Below are 20,796 nucleotides of genomic sequence, written 5' to 3'. Positions count from 1 at the left end.
TAGATTTGGGTTGTTTTATACCAGCTTTATAGATAAGGGCTGGCAGTGTTCAGCATCAGTCATTTAGTCTACTAATTCTTTACCACAGTGATAGCATCTGGCAAACATACATTATGTACACATCTACAGATAAATGTACAGATACACAGATGTGAAGAAGTGACAAACAATTCTTCCCTGTGAGGTGTGTTTTAAAATACTGCAGTTATGTGCAATATTTTAGCTGAGTCCAGATGCTGGCAGGGGAATTAGGAAGTTCTGAATTTCAGACTATAATGAATACACTAAGGAGTGACACAGCCAGTAGCAAGGCAAATGAGACACCTTGTGGTGAATTTCCCAGTCAGTTCCGCTTCCCTGTGTTTCTTCAAAAGCGCAGAGATAGGAGGGGAAAAAAGCTATTTCGCTTTACAGAGAGTAAGGCAGTGTGACTGAGCAGCAGGCTAGAAAACAACTTCAGAATATGTTGCTGTGAGAATGTCACACGGTGGTGATTTAACCAGGACAAATGCATGGATGTAAACTATGATAAGCAATTTTATCAGACTACACACAGACTCAAGATATAAAATGTCAGACCAGATGCTTGTCAACTACTCAGGGCATTGTGAATAATGCCTCCTCTGAATAAGGGGACATATCATTCACCCTATTTACAGGACTAGCTCCTGTTCTTTTAAAACTTTTGTATGAATAAATGTCAGTGGGGCATGAGACCAACAAGCCTCCAGTAAAGGTTTGAAAAATAAAATCAAATGCATAGGTTGAAGCCTTCTTATAAGCATGATAATATGCTCAAAATTCTAATACACAAAAATCTAGCAGGTTAAATGTTCACAATCATAATTTAGTGGATTAATGTGGTAACATTTGTTAATTAACACTAAACACGAAGTGCAGCTGACGCTGAAGGGAACGTCATTAGTTTTGCAGGTATTTGGTTTTAAATTAAGACCAATTAGGGAACACTTTACTTTAAGTCTCCCAGCATTTATCAGGAATATATAAACAATTCAGTGGTTTACTATAATATTATTGTAAGCAGATAAAATGAAATTTTAAGCATTAATTAATGTACAGCACTCATCAACAATTATAACTTCTCCTATGAAGACAATTTATAGTATTACAACTGTGTTTTGTGTATTCAGCAGCCTTCATTCATGGTTGCCCACAGAAAGTGTCACAGTTGTACAAATACATTACAAACACTTACATCTGCTCACAACTACATTATAAACAATTATTTAAATGTTTAAACATCACTTATAAATGGGGAAATGTATAGGGGGAACTTAAAGTGTTACCACATATAACATTTTGGCCTCATGAGAAGTTAGGGTATCACCAAATTATTTATATTTATCCTGTAGGACATGAATGTATGTACCAAATTTCATGGTAGTCCATTCAGTAGTTGTTAAAGTATTCTATTTTACTGACAAATGCCAACCTCACGGTGGATGACAAGTCAGGAGATCACCAAAGTCATCAGGTTACCTCCTCAGGGGACCATGAATATTAGGTAGAAGTTAACATATTTTACTGGATAACTGAAATGTTGACCTGCTGATGATGCTAGAGGAAATCCATTTGTCATAAACCATGTGAAGTTGTGTAAATGATTAAAACTATAGTGTTTTACCATGCTGTTGGTACCTGTGACATCTGTACTACTATGTATGAGTTGATCCAGTATGAACATAATCCATATTGACGCAGAGATTCTTTGTTCTGGTTTGAATTTTGATAAGGAATAAATGTGAATTTTAAAAACCAACAGCACTTTAACAAGCACTGCACCCCTCTAATTTTCAGTAATGAAGGTTGAGTAAGCAGATCTGTGGCCCTCCAGCCAGAAACAACACAAAGGAACCAAAATCTGGGGGAGAGTGCACAATTCGTGTGGCCCTGAACAGTAAACTGCCTTTGTGAATTTAGATGCTGCACTGCTATGCACCTCTACACGCAAGCATCTCTCTGACATCAAAAAGACTGGCAGCCTTCCCACACTTCTCATGGTGCTCATCACATCGTCAAACACCTCAGCGAGCAAAGAGGAAAAAAGAGCTGCATGAAATCATCAGTGTGGCAGGTTGTGATCCAGATTTAAGAAAAAAAAAGAACCTTGAGTACCTTGTTATGTGTTTGATTTGGAATGCATTACTAATATGCAATTTATTGTACGCTATTTTCCACAGCTACATGATTCTGCCCACAGGACGTAAACTCTGTTGTGGAAATAAAAGCCACCAAATATGCAGACCAAATTAAAGCAAACAATAGCGTTTATATTTACAGGGTTTGTGTGCTTTGATGTCTCTGCATTTAGCCATGGCTACCTTGCACATAGCCCCAGACCAACAACAGATTTTGAGCATTTCTTGCCCTCAATTAACCACACTGAATAATTTAAATCGCGCTGAATTCTGTGAGGTCAGATTTTCTTGAGAGGAGGCTGAAAATGCTAAGGAATTTAGGAGCATAATTCATAAATTACACTCTGAGTGTAATTAGGATTTGGTACTTTTGCAGATCTCATTTAGACATACATATAAACTATGAACAATACACTCTATGGTATGTACCCATTTTAAAACTTGGCCTGAGACATTCAGTGTCTTTGCTAAGGAACATTTTGATGGGGACATTCTAGGCTGCTGCTGGAGTTTAAAATGTGACTACTATGCCATATTGCCAGATATGATTTTTTTTTTTTTTTTTTTTTTTTTTTTTGTGTGTGTGTGTGTGTGTGTGTGTGTGTGTGTGTGTGATGTTATAGTTGTTCACTTGGTTCCAGCTGTTATGACTGTCAGTGTATGAGACTGTGCTCTTGTAAAAAATGACCCTTTAAGTTGTCTTTGCAGCAGCTTATAACAACCCATAGTTACGATTATGACAGGAGCAAAGGAGGAAGTCTGTCGATGTAGTAAGTGCAAAAATGAAGAGGTTGGAAACACAGGACCACCCTTCAGTTCCAGTGTGAAACCCATTGTCTATGTTGTTTCTTATAGAAGTACTTATTTTACCTTAGAGCATAATCTTTTCACAAACCTAACAAAACCACCACCATAAGTTTAATTTGGTGTTTATCATTGTAACCTTGGCTACCTGGATCCTGTGTACCTGCCACCATTGGGGCTAGTATTTCAGGAGATACTCCTATGGATCAGTGGGTATGGACCAATGACCTGTCATTCAGGTTAGAAGACTGGACATTTACTTGGTTAATTAAGTTTAACAAATTCAGTTATTACTATTATTACTACTATTGTTACTTCTATAAATACTGCTACTAGTGGGATTTGTTTAAAAATCTGTACTTAAAAATCCTAAAATTACATAGAAGATTTTATTTTAGCCAAAGTTCTCACTAAAAGTAGTATTTTATGACTTAGAACAAGAACTACTGGCTGAAGACTAGACTTGCTTGTTATGGTCCTGCCATCTGTTTGATTTGGACTTGGACTAAACTTTAATCCTTTTTTTAAACATCCGGAACTTGTGCAAATCGCTTGAGTGCTGAAGTAAAATTCAGACAAAAGCAAAACATTTTTCCATAGCTGCAGCACTGGTACATTTTCATGGACAATTGCCAGTAGCAGAAAGTGTGAAACCAGTTTGCAACTTGCCATCATTAAAGACAGACTAATTTTAAAGTTTATGGAACTATTTATCAGAAATTCCCCATTATTTCTGCAGATTTTCTCTCTTTCTCCTCATTTCTTACTGTGTTTCTTCTCTCTCATCCTTCACCCTAACTATGCCTTCACTAGAGAATCTGTCTCAAGCCAAAGAGAAACACAAAACTGGCCTATCTGAGGGGACAGCAATGGGAACATGTCCAGTGAAAATGGGTGCAATTAGTGTCTCAGAGATGGTACAACGGCTGGAGGACAGCAACATTCTTCAGAGTTGTCCCCCTAAGCCTGAATGCTACAAATCTAAAATGCACTGTGGAAAGTATTAACTACTAGTGCTATTGTTGCACCAATGAAATTACATTGTGATTATGTAGACATACGTGGACAGCACTGATAAACAGGGGCTCAGGCACTTGTTCGCACTATCATCCTTGAGCTCCTCGACTATTCTCTCTCTCTGAAAAATGAAGTCAGCACTCACTGTGACAGAATCCATTCCATGTAGCTTTCTAAAGAGGAAAATACTAGATGAACTAGCTAGTTCCCAGACAGGAGGCAGACAGAAAATACAATGAACTGTGAAGCACAGCTTGAAATTAGAAGGCAAATGTGAACTAGCCAGGCCTGGAAAAAGTCTCCACTGAGATAGAACGGTACTTTCATTCAAGATTTAAGAATGTCAGAGCACAGGAAACCCAACATTTTATCTATTTAACATGTATTTGTGTAGGGACAAGTATGTACCATGTAGCAATGCAGCTTATAAGCTAGTTTGCAATGCCTGTCCCCAGATCGGCCTTTGAAATACATTAAGCTTCGCAATTAATTACAAGGGACTGCAAAAAAAATAAATCTCAACTTAAATACATGCATTAAAGCACACACACAAAACTCAGAAAGAAAATACAAATCATTTGCAAATAATGGTACAATAAATAATACAATAAAAAATAGTCACCAGATCACTATTGACTACGTGACTGAGTTTGAGTCTAAAATGATCTCTGTTGTGACTTGATCTCTGTTGTGACCTGTTTTGAGTGCAGTGGGTGAAAAGTTGTACATGTTGATTCCACGAATAGAAATAAGTGTTTGTTCAAGCACCACCAAATTAGTGAGCACTCTGTGGGAGCCTGAGTACTTAGACATTTATAGATGAGGTTGAGATTAGCAAATGTAATGACACAATCAAAACATAACATGAACATGAACATGGCAATAGGGTGATCTTAGTGGCTTCCTGTCCAGAATCTGAATTGCTTAATTATATACATCATAAGAGGCTTGATTGTTGTAGATGCTGCTTGTGACCAAGAGGCTACACTGCAAATGTAAAAAGATCAGTGAATGCATAAGTAGTTGCAGCCTAAAATGGTAAACAGTCTCTAATGATTATAAATGCCTTTTCAGCTATGCTCATCATTCTACAATGTGTCTCAAATGAGTGGAAATCTTACATACATTGTGCAGTAATCTTTCAATTTAACTTGTTAGCCTCTGACAAAACAAGAAAGAAAAAAATCTATTTTATTCTATGAGTAATGGGACTAAAAAGCAGTTTTGACTTTGGCTTCAGATTTTCTAATACAGGAGAGCCTGCTCTCAAAAGCACCAACAAATCAGCTATGAACTGTTAAATATTGTATTATAAATAATTTAATTGTTGCTGTTACTGTAATAATCTGTGCTTTAACCAGCTATTTTCAGTAATGCCAAAATCTCAGATCAGGGCAGGGTCTGGTTCTTTATTAACTCATTTATTAACTTAGCGCTAATTGTCCATTATCTTTTCAATTAAGCTGGTTAATATAATGGCAGTGTCCCCAAGAACTACTGTGCAGTGCCTTACATACACCATACATGCACAGCTATTTTACATAATGTATTTGAATCTAATTCAGTTTAATTACTGTTAATCTACAGTTTCAGTAATGGAGATTTTCCTTTGGGTTTTGGGGCATGGTTCTATAAAATCATACCATAGTTACAGAAAATACCTAATGCTGATTGGCTGGCAAGTGTAAAAATTACACTGTAACTGGACACCTCAAACAAATATCCAGTCCTCAGTTTAACAACCGCTTGAACATATGAACATATTTTAGATGTGGAAAAAAAATCAAAGCTTGATTGTTAACAGGTAGCTAGGTAGGTAACACCAGTAATTCAGCTCTGGCAATGATTTAGAGATTGATCTGACCTTTATCAGGTGTGTGATGGAGAACTCTGAGAAAATTTCAGGAGAGAAAATATCCCCCACTTCTTCAATCAAGCCTTCAGCAGCTCTGTTTCACACTAACAACTACTTTATCTAATGTTGTGTATTACAGACTGGGATATTATAAATATATTTCTATAGTATATTAAAATGGATTCTACAGTCGCACTGGGAACTGTGCCCTTTGTCTCAGAAACCACTTGTGAAGACAGCGTGTTGAGTTTTAGGGAGCTGATGAAACGCAGCATTGGCCTGTTATACAGACAGCTGTGGTTAAAAGTTTAAGTTGTTCTCACTGGCTCTGAGATGATAGTTGTGAGTCTTGCAGGATGGGGCACTGCACATAAGTAAGACGCAATGCAGCAGAATAGTAAACAACAATGACATTGATGGAGTAGCAGCTTTGACTGAGTTGATGACACTCTTACAGTGGGTGGTCTAACAATTTTCCCCATTCCTATCTCAGCAGGAGAGTGATAGAGATGCAATGGACACAAATATGACAATAAATAACATCTAAAATATGTTCTCCTTATGTCTACATCCTAAAAAATATCTCATGCAAAATCATTAGTCAGTGTTGGGCCAAAAAGAAGGATTTGAATAAATGAATGCAAAACAAACAACTTTAATAATTCTAATATGACATAATTTACATAAATGGCCTCTATTTGTGGATAGGCTACTGCCAATGACAGATTACAAGATGGTGGACAATTAGACACACACATGTAAAAGACTTTGTGGTTTGTGGTTGGTTAGTCATGTTATAAAGAGGTTCTGATACTAACAACCCAACTACCTAACGCCCTCTTTGTCTGTTTTGAGGCTATGCCACCCATGGCCACCTTTCAGCCCTGCCTTTGGCTAGTGTACGTTCATTACTGTCCTCATTTTTGGCTTAGCCATGTACAGAAAAAGTTACTACTGTCCCATCAGTTGTGTTTGTGTACTCTAAGAACTGAGCGAAAGTGGTTCTGGCAGTAGAGTTATGTGCATATGTTTACAGTTGTGGGAACTGCTGGTGGCAGGGGACACCATAAGTCATGAATTTTACCCATATTTTTATTTTAGTAGCTTATGGAGTACACTGTGCCAAAAGAAAATTTGCATAATATTTTCAGGAGCTCCAGGGGTATGTCGGCACTTAGGGCTAGCATGATCTTCATGGGAGGAGCTGCCACTCACTGTCATTGTGTAAATCCATCCTAGATAATTCAGTATGTATTTAGTTATATCAGAGTGGAAGGAAAAAAAGGGAGAAAGAAAGGTCACACAGCTTGGTGTTAATAGTGGCATGACACATAGACATCTGAAGCCAGAAATCTACTGTATACATGAAGGTTTCAGCTGTCATGGAGACTAGTTTGAATGTGGGTGGGAAGTTAATGAAAAAGAAAACCTAGATAGTGGTGAGAAGTGGCAGTTATAGCCTACCTCATAGCAACACGACCCCTGAGAACAAAAAGGAAAAAACATTTAGATGCGAGTATTTGCTGTCCAGGAAGTGATTCTTGTGGGTGAAGAGTTGACACCAGAAGCTTTGCAACTTGCATTTGTGTTCAGGCTACAAAACTACTAAAACACACTGGTTAAAGTTTATATTTGAAAAACCTAAAAATATTTAAACTTGTTTTGTCTTGTGCACAACCACATACACACTGTGTTTTTTTCCTAACCATAACTAAATACACAGTGTTCCCTTCTAACAATAATAAATGTTAATCATGCTTAAACCGCCACAAGCAGATATTGTAGGGAAGTTGCATGGAATATTTTATCAACCTATATTTGTTTGATCTGTTTATAAAAACTGTCATCTGTAATGTCAGGCTCAATTAGAAAGTAGGCAAAGAGAAGCACCTGAAGAAGGCTAGAAAACCTTCCATAATAAAGGATGAAGAAAGTCTGGTAAGGAAGGGAACCCTTCTCAGAGGACACAAGAGAGAGCCTAGTTAAAAATCACTTCAACAACATCATTTTAATATTAAATGAAAAACTACAGTGAGCTAAAATAAATGCAAAGGCTTTCTACTGTAAGTTTTACTCAGCAATATGCTAATGTTGAGTAACTCTGAGCATCCATTTGGCTACTGCCCAAAACATGAACATGCCAGGATAACTTGGGAAACAAAATTATATGTGTAACAATTGGGTCAATTTGTTTTCTGTTGGCAAGAAATGGCAATGGCAAGAACCCTCCATCACTCAATGGTGCACATCATTACAGCAATAAAGAGAAAGAAAATCTTGGCACAATATTTGGCAAAGTTAATCCCACTTGCTACAACTGGTTTTGACATAATTTAGAATACACTTTTTCCCCCCACACTTTGTCCATGTTGTTGCAACCAGGGGAAAAATACAATGTATCAAAAGGGATGTTCACCAATACCAAGACAGTATTATTTCTCCAAAACACCAGGTTGTTGAAACTCACACTGGAGGCCAACATTGCCCCTAGACATCAGACCTGCCTGCGGATACTACATTGATGCTTGGAGCATCACAACCACAATGATATGTGGTATATTACTGCACTGATGAAAAAAAGATCAGTTGTAAAGGGAAATGCCATTGCTAAGAATGTTTACTAGTGATTTTAAAGCAACTGTGACAGAGAACAGAAAAAAAGATATATTGTACTCTCTGGCCTAGAAATCACTTCAGTATCACAGAAAAATAAAGTATTAATCTTGATCAGAGACACCTTCCTCTGAACATTAAAAATCTGGAGGCTCTGCCTAAACCTGTTTTTCCTGACAGAGCTCTGTGACTCTCCTCCCAAGTTTCTAGCTCGTTGTTCCTCCTCCGTACGGTCCCTCCCTGCATGTCCAGATTGTTCATTTCTGCAGCTCCCAGCCTGCTTGGTTTTGGCGAGGCTGTGCTGTCTGGTTCTTTGTCTTCCCTGTGGCTCTGTCTGTCTCCTCCAGGACTCCCAGTGCTCTTTGTCTCTCAGGTGTCCTTCCCTCTTTCCAAAAACTTCCACATTTCTCTACTGTCTCTCTTATTATGGCTAAGTCACCTAACCTCTACTAGTGTGGGCCTGATCTATGACCCTGCTCAAAGCAGGTGTTCACACAAGAAGTGTGAAAAGACTATGTTAGTGTGTCCGAATTGGCCTAAATTTTAAGTGTGCTGTTGATGGACACTTTAGTTTTGATGAAATGAAATTCAGCCAAACAAAATCATTAATTTTACTATTTGCACCTGTGCTTTTCCTTTGCAAATGTCTTCTCGAGAAAATAAGCAGATGTCTATGAGACTAAAAGCTGAAAAACAAATTTTAAGTGATGATAAGGCTGGTTCAGGAAGTTTTCAGCATTTGTGGAAAGTTTATGTAAGGTTTTACATAAGTCTGTTAAGTAACAGTAACTTCAGTATCAGTTTTAATTACATACTTTGGCACATTTAATTGATTCCTTGTTTGCTGTGAATATATACTACATACTTAACATGCTGCATACTATTGGTACACAGCTCACCTGTTGCTCATTTACCCATCAGCAATGTGACCTACTGCCCGCCTCACCAGCTGCACCTCATTAGCCTGTTAGTCTCTGCAGAGTCTATATAGAGGGCTTGTCTATGCTGCTTTTTGTCAGATTGTCTGAGGGTCTGATCTTTGTATGTGTGTCTACCCATCTACTTTCATGGTTTTTCCTGCTTTTTAATTCCCTGTGAAGTTAAGGCCTTTGTGTATTTGCAAAGTGCAGAGCAAGAAGACAGAGCAAACAATTATAACCCCACTTTTGTAATTTTCGCATGAAAAATACAATGTTTTAGCTCATTGATTTTTAGGCTGGGAACTTTCCAGCAAGGCACACAAATGTGATGTGGTTGGAATTTTAAAAAAACACCAGCATCCTAGAAAACAGTGCTGGCAAACAGCCATATTAAGCTGGGCTGGGCTGTTGAAATTTCAAAAATGTTGGGCTTCCTTCTCCAGTCATAGCTGCTCTGCTACCCTTATAGTGACAACCCAATTTATCAGCCTGAGAGAACAGATGAAGGTGATTACATCATAGGCCAATCAAGATAACACAAAGACATTGATGGGTCTGATATTGAAGTGATGACTGCCTATGTTGGTTTTCAGTCATTTTTACATCCCTTTAAATCAATTCACTTATCTCGTGTCCTCTATAGGTTCCTATTAGCACAAAGAAATACGAGTATTTGTTTGAATTTGTATGTGAAGGACATTTTTACAGCACAAAAGATAAGGGATGTTTGGGAAATGGCCAAAATTGTTTGTCTGCTCTCAATCTAAAAAAAAAAAAAAAAAAAACACTAGTGCAGATCTCTGTGAAATCATTTGTTTTTGCTGTTGTTTTGTTTTTATTTATTTATTTTTAATATATTTCTAGTTTGAAGAAATTCAGCAGTATAGTCTACACCCACATCTGGCTACAAACATTTCTGAGATTTAGAATTTCTTTATCCAAGCTGGTACATACCATCTTTTTTTTTTTTTTTTTTTTACAATTAAAAATTTGGATAATTCTGAAGAAAGTTGGGTTACGGTTAGGGGTTAGTTGCCTCTTTATGATTGCTTTGCAAATTACTGTGACATTCTTTAGCTGTGTCATTGCAACCATATTTGGATGACCACTGCACTTGAATGACACTTGAATGACCACAAGAATTTGTTACTATTTTGTTTGTAAGTCATGCCACAGTAATGGATCAATGGATCGGAACAGATGAATGGATCAGTTGTCCAACACTGAAAAGGGTCATGATACCAGCGCAGTTTAAATTTTGCATAAATGGTCCACACAGAGAGCCCTAATGTTCCCTGACAACATTACGATATTGTCTTAAAATCAAATCTGGAGTAGGCAGCTTTGGCAGAGAGAACTGTAAATGTATTTTCACACTTTCAGGTCTGTGAGATGTTGGGGAAAAAACTGAAATGAAAATCATTACCTTTGTGAAAGTGAAGGTATTATGAGTGTTGTTGAAATTATATGCCATTCTTGGACATTTGTTTGTATTTGTTTTTGAAATACTGCCATCTGGATTTTCATCTGAAATGAAAGTATGTCCTTTTTGGAATCATACCATTTCATTTCACTCTGGACAACCAAACTTATTTAACTTGGGTTTGATAACTTTATTGCTTTGTTTTGTTTTGTTTTTTTCAAAACTGAATGCACCTGAAGTGAAAGTAGAAGTCATTGTAAATAATGTTTGCGGGTCTAATCTATGATGCCCAACCACAAAAGCAATAGGGAACAGCTGTGCCTCTATTAATTCCAGAGATTGCATGTGCAAACGGTGTGAAGAAATATGTTGAAATGGCTATTACAACAGTGTTTTCCAAACTTATCAAAATGACAGGAAATGATTGAATATTAGCTCATTCAAGTGAGTCTCTTTGTTCAGCCGTGTGCACTGGTGTACAGCTTTGTCTGACTTATTAGCTTTTTAATACCATGCATAAATCCATTTACAGTCTGAATGTGTGTGTCTGTGTCTGTGTGTGAGTATGTGTGTGTGTGGGGGGGGGGCAAGCACATTTCCAGGCCCCTTCACCTCTGCCAGGCCCACAGAGAGTGGGGTCAAAAGTTAATACTTGTTAAATTACACCTGACTCAGCTATAGAAAAGTATAGAAATTCATCACCTAATAATTGCATTCATATCAGCTGATTCGGCAGGTTATGCTCAATGTGTCTATCTTGCCAGCATTTAATGCCAATACAGGAAGTAGCATGTAATTTATGTAGTGAAACAGACAAGAAGTGAAAGTAAATGTGTGGAAATTTGTGTAGTGGAAAGGCACATAGCTCATTTGATTGTCTTGCAAGAGAAGAATTAAAATCCCATTATAGCGATGTGATCTTATTCTACCTAATTCAAATGATTTGGCTGCCTAACTTTCCTAATCAAAGCATTTTAGTCGCCTGTTACCACTCCATAATCATAGTTTATCTGCCACAACCATAACATTTATCTAATCTTAACCACATGATAGATTTTGTAGATGTTGATACAAGATTAAGTTTAAGTGTTAGATTAACTCTACAACCATGCCAGCATCTATATGTGGCTGCACTTGGGCACAGCAGTGCTTTGAGCTAAATGCTAATGCTAGCATGGCAACATGCTCACAATGACATGCCAGCTTGCTTATGTTCAACCAGTGTAATGTTACCATATTTGACATCCTAGCTTAGCATGTTAGCAGGCTAACATTTGCTAATTTGTAACATAGCACTGAGCACAAAGTAGTCTATAGTTGTAGCATGTAAATTTGATCAGATTATCCCTGAAGCCATGCCACTGGCATGAACAAACATATATAGCAATATGCTACAAAAGATTCTCATCAATTTTACCTTCTATATACCTTCTATTTTTAATTGTTATGTCCAAAGAGAAATGTGTGTGTGTGTGTGTGTGTGCATTGTATTTTAAATGATTTCAGTTTGAGAATGAGAGTATTTGTTGTCTTGTCTTCAGTTTGAGAAAGGCGTTTGTTCTTTATGTGCACTAAAACTCTTTCATAAGATGAAATAGAGAGGTCATATACTCAGTCATACTGGATTTTGACTGCTGTGATCCATCAGAATAAAACCTTTAGTGCAGATTTTATTTTTCCATATTTGTTCAAATCAGCTGCTCAAGAGAGACTTGTAACTTATTGACAATGTCTAGACAATAATTTTCCAGCTTACTGCTGAGACATTACATCCATGACAGTCTGAATTGAGGAACTAATCGGGGAATTAATAAGATGTGATGTGGGCTGCTTTTTACAACATTGAGTACCAAACAATCTGTTAAGCAGACCAAAATCACTGTGTCACAAGCCTCCTCCTGCTGTTTACTTATTCACGATTCTTGCACATTAACAGCAGTTGTAAGATATTTCCTGACTCACTGATTTTAGAACATGAAGCCTCTGTGGAAACTAGGCTTTGTAACTGGGCCAACTCTGTCAGCTTCAAGACTCTGGGGTTGTTAGGATTGCATCTGTTGTTCTTGAAGTTAAGTTGCAACTGAATCACAATAAATGTGATTAAGATGCCTTTGCCTGAATTGCAAGTTAAGCCAAATTAATTCCCCTTTTTACGACTCATTTGAACCTGCATATCTGTGTTTTCATTGGAGAGTGCATGGAGATGTGCTACTCTAATCTATTCAAATAAGTAGTATGAATTCAGAAGAATAGCAAAAGTTCAGGGTGAGCTACACTTAGATTTGGTTCTAAAACACAACGTTATGATTTTATGAAACCATTTTACTATATTTGCTGCCCACTAATTATAAGTATTAGATTTGTGGTTTTTGCCTGCGATAAAGCCTGACTAGATTCATGACTTGTGAGCTGACCAATGTAGTGAAGAGGGAGCTAAGCATGAGAGTGAACCTCTCGCTTTACCAGTTGATATACGTTCCAGTCCAAAATAGGCCATATAAGTTTTCCTCCCAGGGCATCTTGGGCTCACCCTCAGGGACAGGTTCAGGAGCGCAGACGTCCAGAGGGAGCTCCAAACTGAACCGCTGCTCCTTTGTGTTGAGAGGAGACAGATGAGGTGGTTGAGGATGCCTTCTGGATGTATTCCTATGGAGGTATTTTAGGCATGTCCTACAGGGAAAAAACCCCAGGGCAGATCCAGAATGAGCTAGAGGGATTATATATCCATTCTGGCCTGGGAACACCTTGGGATTTGTAAGGAGGAGCTGGAGAACAAGGCTGAGGAGAAGGACATTTGTTGCCATAATGACTGGGACCTGGATATAGAGCAGAAATTAGGGGACACTTTATATTAAGGCTGCATTTCATTATATGGTTTTAATTAAAAATGACACAACTGACCTGTGACCAGATATCACTGCTCTATATCATGTTTATATTGTTGTTGTGTTGTCATCACCCAGCTCCAGCTGGTGTGACATGTAACAGCAGGACACAGTGTGACACTCTTGATGAGGGACGTACTGTGATTATTAGTGTTATAAGTACAAAATGTTAAAAACCTGTGAGCGACTATTTCAAGAAATTACTTGGGTCATTTTGCAGTGATGGTATTCTTTCTATTCATGGTGTTTTACTTGCACTGCATGGTGTATGTGTGTGTCTGTGTGTGTATTGTGGTGAGTGGATAAACAGGATGTGAAGAGAATACATTGGATTTAGTCCTTTTGTGAGTGAATAGATCATTATTACCTTGATGATTACATTATTCAACAGGATTAGTCATCTGTTGATAATGTTTATCGGATTAATTCTGGACTAGAATGATGCCTATTCAGATCTTTTTGATCAAAACACTGTGTTCGTGAATGGGAGTGAATCACAGTGTTTCTACCTTAACTCTCTGGATAACAATTTTGGACATTTCCATACTGCTAAAGCACAGCCAAGTGGGACTTGTCAGTCGCATTCCTCTGTTCAGCCACTAGCTGCTTCTCCCTCCTTCCACTCTCACACGAGGCAGGTATCTGGGCCATGTTTTGGCACCTCTGGGAGAGATATCTCTTCCCTCAGCACCCAAGCCATGTGTGGGGCCATTATTCTGCTGTGGCCTTTTCATCTCTGGCCTCCCATGGGCAGTTCTTCCTGGCTGGGACAGATTGGCAGCAGCAAGGGCCAACAATCTTTATCACCTTTTCTTATCATCTGCCCTGCAGTTGACAGTTTGCCCTTGACGGATTTATCTGAAGAGCAGTGGCGCAACAGCATGCTCATGGCGTGGACATGTAAGCAATCCTTTTCTGAGACTTTGTGCAAATAACACAACTGGTTACTAAGAGCACGTGTATGAATATACACTCTTCAAGCAAACAATGTCCTGTCTCCACCTGGTTCAAGACCTCAGACTCAATGCCACTGACTCAGATTTTGTTCAGCAATTCAAGTAGGTCTATATATATACACTGACAACTGTGTCAGCTGGTTGAAGAAACAGCTGACCAATCAGAGCTTTGTGGGCTCAAAAATGAGACATCATTTTCCCAACTTACTAGTTCTCTCACTACACATCCTCTACATTCATGAATAATGGCAACAAAATGGTCACATGCATGAATAAGTGTGTAATTTGTCTAACAGAGATAGCAACTCTTCAATCAGCATATTTCTTTGATTATTGTGAAAAATATTAACTTCTGCTTCCACTGCTACTGCTGTAAAATTGACAGCACAGATGTGTTTTCTGTCTCTCTGTACATTGCTTCTAAAAATAGCTTGACATAACAGCACATTCATTAAAAACCTACATCCTGCACTAGTTATCCTGATTGCAGTAGACGGAGAATGTATTTATTAATGTTTTCCGTTTTCTAAATCTGTCTCACATCAAACTATATTTCTACACAACACTGGGGATTTGTGTCCCTCACATGAGTACAATGTGTTTTATCACTGAAAGACAATGGACTATCTAATAACACCATCTAGCCAAAAAATGAGGGACCACGTTTTATTTGGTTGTTTGCTTTGAGTGTTGCTTCTCAGAGTTGGAAATTGTAACAATTCCTGGGTCAAGCAATGAAACAAGCAATGATCAAATAAGGATCTGCCATTCCCTTAGAGTAGACAACAAGATCATCACCACATTTGTCTCAACACACACACACACACATTAAATGTTAATACAAATGTGAGGTTCTTCCCTCTGCTCACTCATGGAAAAACAACACCTCTGGAAATTTGATGTGTCCCTACAAGCATGTATCACATGCCCTCTATTGCATATGTGTATGTGTATGTACAAGAGCAACAAGCTGCAAAGAGCCTATTGACAATAGGACAGAAGCAAAATTCAGTTTCTCAACCCTTATTCTTCCATGTTTGCTTATTGATGACACTGCAAAATGTAAACTTGAAAGGAAATATTTAAGCCAAGCCCTTGTTTAGTCAGTACAACAACTGCCCCCCCCTCTACAAAAATGTGCATGACAGATGGTAGGTCTGACTGTACTGACTGGCTCACCTGCACACCTATGATGCACCACAGAGCAGAGAAGCACAGTAGGGAGCAATAAAGCTACACACCTTAACATTTATTATGCATTGTCCTTCCATCTTATTTCCCTGTCTATCAGTTTGTAGTGACAGACTGATGATGTTGTAGTAGGCCAGTGTCTGGACCCACAGGAGAAAGTCTGTCTGACAAAGACCATCTGGCATCCCATCATTATTCAGAGCAACCCCCAGACCCTGAGGACAGAGCCTTCTTGTCGTGTAACACTGAGTGAAATGAAGTCCTATGACAAAACAATGCTACTTTAGCAAATGAGAGCAATAATACCAATTTGTATGACAAGTCACAGTAATCCCAGTTAAAATGTGCTATTAATTGCAAGTTTCAGTGTGTTTGTTTTACAGTCAGTCACAACATTTCTCCAATACCAAAAAGAACATTACATCTCTCATGGATTATGTATGGGAATGATACAAGAGCTTGAAGAATCCCAGCACTGTACATCAACAAAAAAACAGCCTTCAGCGTAATCAATATTGAGCTCTCACAGCAGATTATGGTTAGTGTTCATGTTCTGTACATGTAGATACGTACAGAGCATCCTCTGATGTGCAAGCAGATCACCCAGGACCTGTATCTGTCCATTTTTATTCTCAGTTTTTCCTTTTTAATTCAGGTCAGCAAGCTCATTTTAATTTAGATGGCACTTTGCACTTTGCTGTCAAAACTTTCTGTTGCATAGCAACAAGGCTGTCCCAGTGCCGCTAGCATTCTTTGATTTCCTGCTTTTTCAGCTACTTCTAACATTTGCAGCTGTGCTTTGCATTTGAGCTGGACAAAAAAGTCCATATGATCACAGCCTTGTGGTCAACAGACTCACAAAGAGACAGGAGGAGGGCAAGAAAAGAACAGAAAATTTCCTCTGATGGCAGTGTGTCTCCATCATTATCCAGAGTTATCTCAAAGAAAACCTCTAAAATGGGATTGCAAGCAGTGATGCTGTTAGAATGAAAGTTTGTTAGGAAATGATTTGCAAACTGCCACCTGTTGTAGTTTAGTTTATAATTACATATCAGAGATTGCTCCGTGAGTCTGAGGGTAACTGCCTTTCACATCACCTCACCTACTTATCACACTCAAATCTGATATGGTATCTGATGGTTGCATGGAGAAAGCACAGCATGTGTTTTAACAACTGGATTGATATTAAAACCAATGGAAGTTCAATTAGCCCAACTGCTGGAGAGCAGGTTGCAAGTGAGAGATTAAAGCACAATCAATGGTCTCCTTCCTGTGTCCTTTTTACACAGACAGGTTAATGGTGTTCAGGGGGAGACTTAAGCATTAGTCCCCTCGTTAAAGACTGACCTGCTACTAATTTATTGGGTATGTGAGTGAGGTTGACGTAGCAACGAGATTCAAAAAGGGATTAATCACTCGTTCAATAATGTTTTGAACTGGGGGGTGAATCTGAGCCAAACCACCAAGAGTTTGGTCCCAAGTCTTAAGGATCCTTTCTGTCTGGTCTTTGATGCTTTTTAGAGAATCTCTATGTTGTATGTTTGACACAACTGTCTCAAACTTATCAAGTCTTGTCTTGTGACTCACCCCTCATCACTCACTAATGTACAGATACATAGCAAGTGTGCACGTGTGTACAGAGACTGGGATGTGAGTTCCTGCAGTTTCACGTGCAAGGTTTTCCTGAGTTAGGGAGGAATGACACTGAAAATCAATGAAAAGCCGTAACAGACAGAGTGTGTGTGCCAGATCTGAGATGAAAAGAGCAGAGAAGTCGGAGATGAAATATCAGCAAGTCTACTTTGATCAGGGAAGATGCAAGTTCCGTAGCAGGCCAGCCATTTGCTTCACCCAATGTTTTAATCTCCACTATGCGTGGGAGGTTGAACAGGATTGTGCTTGCCTGAACCTTGTGTTGAGTGACATGAACGTTGAAAACATACAACAAATTGTCAAAGATGAAGCATGTTAAAGGGAAACACAGTATACTACGGGCACTACTTATGAAGATTTTTCTAGAAGAGTTTCAATTTGATTGGTCTTTAAAGCTGCCTCAAGCAATATTTTTATATTAACAATGGATCAAAAGACTCAAGTTGTGCTAAAAGTGATGAACACAGTATTACTTACGTTGCAGTTCCCCTCAGCTCCATGGAGCATTTTATTGTCTTTCAGCTCATTGTTTTGGTTTAATGGCCCAAAACTTTGCTGTTTTAGGTTCAGTCTCACCGCTCTCATTGGCCTCATTTCCCGCCGCACCAGGCAGCTGTTTTAAGCTCACCATAAAAACTGTATTGCCCACCCAATAGCAAGCAAAAGGCATACATTTAACAGCTGTAGGGCTTGATATTCCCCTCAGCATTTAGCAAAAGAGCTAAGAATGAGAGTTAATATTGGACTATTAAACTTTGCCAGGTGGCCAGAAATATGTCTCCAAATGAATAATAACGTTGCTCCAGGCTGCTGAAGGTGTACTTAGGCAACTGCTTGCAAACATAGAGTAAATGTGCTATCAACCCCAAGGAACAAGGTCAAATAAGCTAAAAACTCTGTAAATCACTGAAATGTTGAAGAAAAAATATTTGCAACCAGATGACAAATAAGACAAGACAAGACAAATATAAGCAAATATAGCCTACATGTAATATGCAGAATTTACTATATAAATATATGTATTTTTTTCACTGCAGAGAAACACAATGCAAATATACTAAAAATAAGATATTCCTCATAAAACAACATAAAATACAGTACAGTAACTGACAGAATAAAACAAAACACCACTACACCAAATCTATCCCATCTATCAGCAGTTAAAACATCACCTCACATGACCGTGAACCTGTTTTTTTTTTTTTTTTGTCTGTTTGTTTGTTTTTCTCCTGTTGTTGTTCGTCAGCTTTTTTTCTTTTCATCCTCAACTGAATGTGAGATAAAACAGTTCCTCACCCCACTGAAGCTCCAGAGGGGAGGAATTCAAACTCTCCAGAGATGAAGAGGACACTCAAATCTTCCAAGCCTTTGAAATCTCTCTCTTGGTTAAAATGTGAGGCAGCTCAGGCAGTTTAACACCAAAGGTCCTATTGGCCACTTTAACTGTTATGCAACCCGTTCTTGTCACCTGTTGAGAGATCTCCAAACCATGCCACAATAAAAAAAATAAATAAATAACTGACTCTACCAGGGAGTTGTCAAGTGTTTCACAAGCTTCTCATAATCCCAAACCAGACTGCAGTGGCATGATCTCAAAGTGTCATTTGGCTGTGTTACCTGGTTTGGACTTTAAACTAAAATCAGCACAGGTATCTTTAGTTTTCACTACATTAAAATGCAAGAATATGTAAATAAATAAAAATAACCTTCTGTATTTATAGAAAAATTCCTCCGTATTAATATTCATCCCACACTATATTTAAATGTAATTGCTGTTCAACTATAACTGTTAAACATTAAAATGGATCAATGATGTTTTACCTTTCAGCCTATATCGAAAGGCTTTAAAATGCAGTGGCAAAGATTTGCTTGAATTCCACAGATACATGTAAATAAAATTTGGAGTTTGAATAAAATCAAACTGCCTGAGGCCTGTAAGCTTGAACTCTTGCTGTTTCTATTAATCCTGAAATCCCTACCAGCAGTACATATGGTGAACTGATTAATGACTGAGTGTGGTAAAGGGAGAATTTTGGAAATAAAATACTGTGAGTCAGTATGGAGAGCTTATTTGAATTTAAAGGTGTATTTCAAATGCTTCTTTAAAACTGTGCATCATAATTTCCCATTAAAATACAATATTTTGTTTTCATAAGCTTAAATTGGACAACAGACTTTAGAAAGCAAGTATAAAGTTTGTGGAGGTGAAAAGCCACTTGTTTAGAAAGGCAGCTGAATGTATGCAGTTATCTCCAAGCCCAATGTCCAGCCCCACCTGCTCTTTCCTCCACTTGGGTAACTAAGCAGGTGTTCCTGAGTCGTGCAGGGGAGGGGAAATGGGGTTGCCGTGTCCTCAAACCTGCACTGTGAATGATGGATGTTTTAACAATGAGGGCAAAGGTCAGTGCTGAAGCAGGTCACAGAAGAGGATCAAAGTAGCTGTAGTTAACTACACAGGTTTGCTCCTCATCATTTCACTCTCCAACTTATTCTCCAATAAAGTATGAGGACATTCCTTGTTACATTTCTCTCCCTTTCCCTCCCACTCTCTCAATCACATTTTCTCTCTCAAACTCGCTCACTTTCTCTCTTCCACACACACACAATGCACAAATTCTACAAACAAAACTGGTCTCATTAGAATTTGTCAAGCAAGTACAATATAGTAGTGTTTTCCACCCACAGTATGTGTGAGAGATATATTTGTGTTATTGTTGTGTTGCTTTCTCTATATCACTTCCTTCCTAGAGATCCTTAAAATCGGTACATTAATTTTTCCCTCCACTTTGGACCTCTGTCTGGGCTCAACACAGAGTGGGGGGCACTATGGTGCAATTCCCACCCATGGAGTATCACATGCCCCACTTTATTTCCATCCACCTCCTAAAACTAACTGTCAGGTAAAAAGAAAAAAATAGACATATTAACCATTGTGCTGCAGCACACCAACCCAACAATGGCTGAAATGTATTTTAGATATTGTATTTATTGTATTTCTATCGATCCCTGTCTTTTGTTTGAATTAATGGGTGCAGTTCAACCTTTGCAGATGGTTTCCTACAATATTTTGAAAAGTGTCCTATAGTCATTTGTGTTTGTTGATCTGTCCATCTGTTTGTGAAGATGTCCTTCCAGGCTTCAGCACTGTCCCTATCCTAATTTGTTACCCAACACTGCAAAATCCCACAACAATCTTTTAGAAGAGCTGGGAAGGAGAGAGCAGTGTGCAGGGCTTATCTTCATATTTTGCAAGAGTTGTGCTACCCCATGTTTAGGAAAACTCTTAATGAAATAGTTGAAAAATGCAGATATTTTGCCCT

Source organism: Lates calcarifer, linkage group LG9 (assembly GCF_001640805.2).
Source record: "Lates calcarifer isolate ASB-BC8 linkage group LG9, TLL_Latcal_v3, whole genome shotgun sequence".
Taxonomy (NCBI): domain Eukaryota; kingdom Metazoa; phylum Chordata; class Actinopteri; family Centropomidae; genus Lates; species Lates calcarifer.
The sequence above is the reverse complement of the archived record's forward strand: the minus strand, read 5'-3'. Positions refer to the sequence as shown.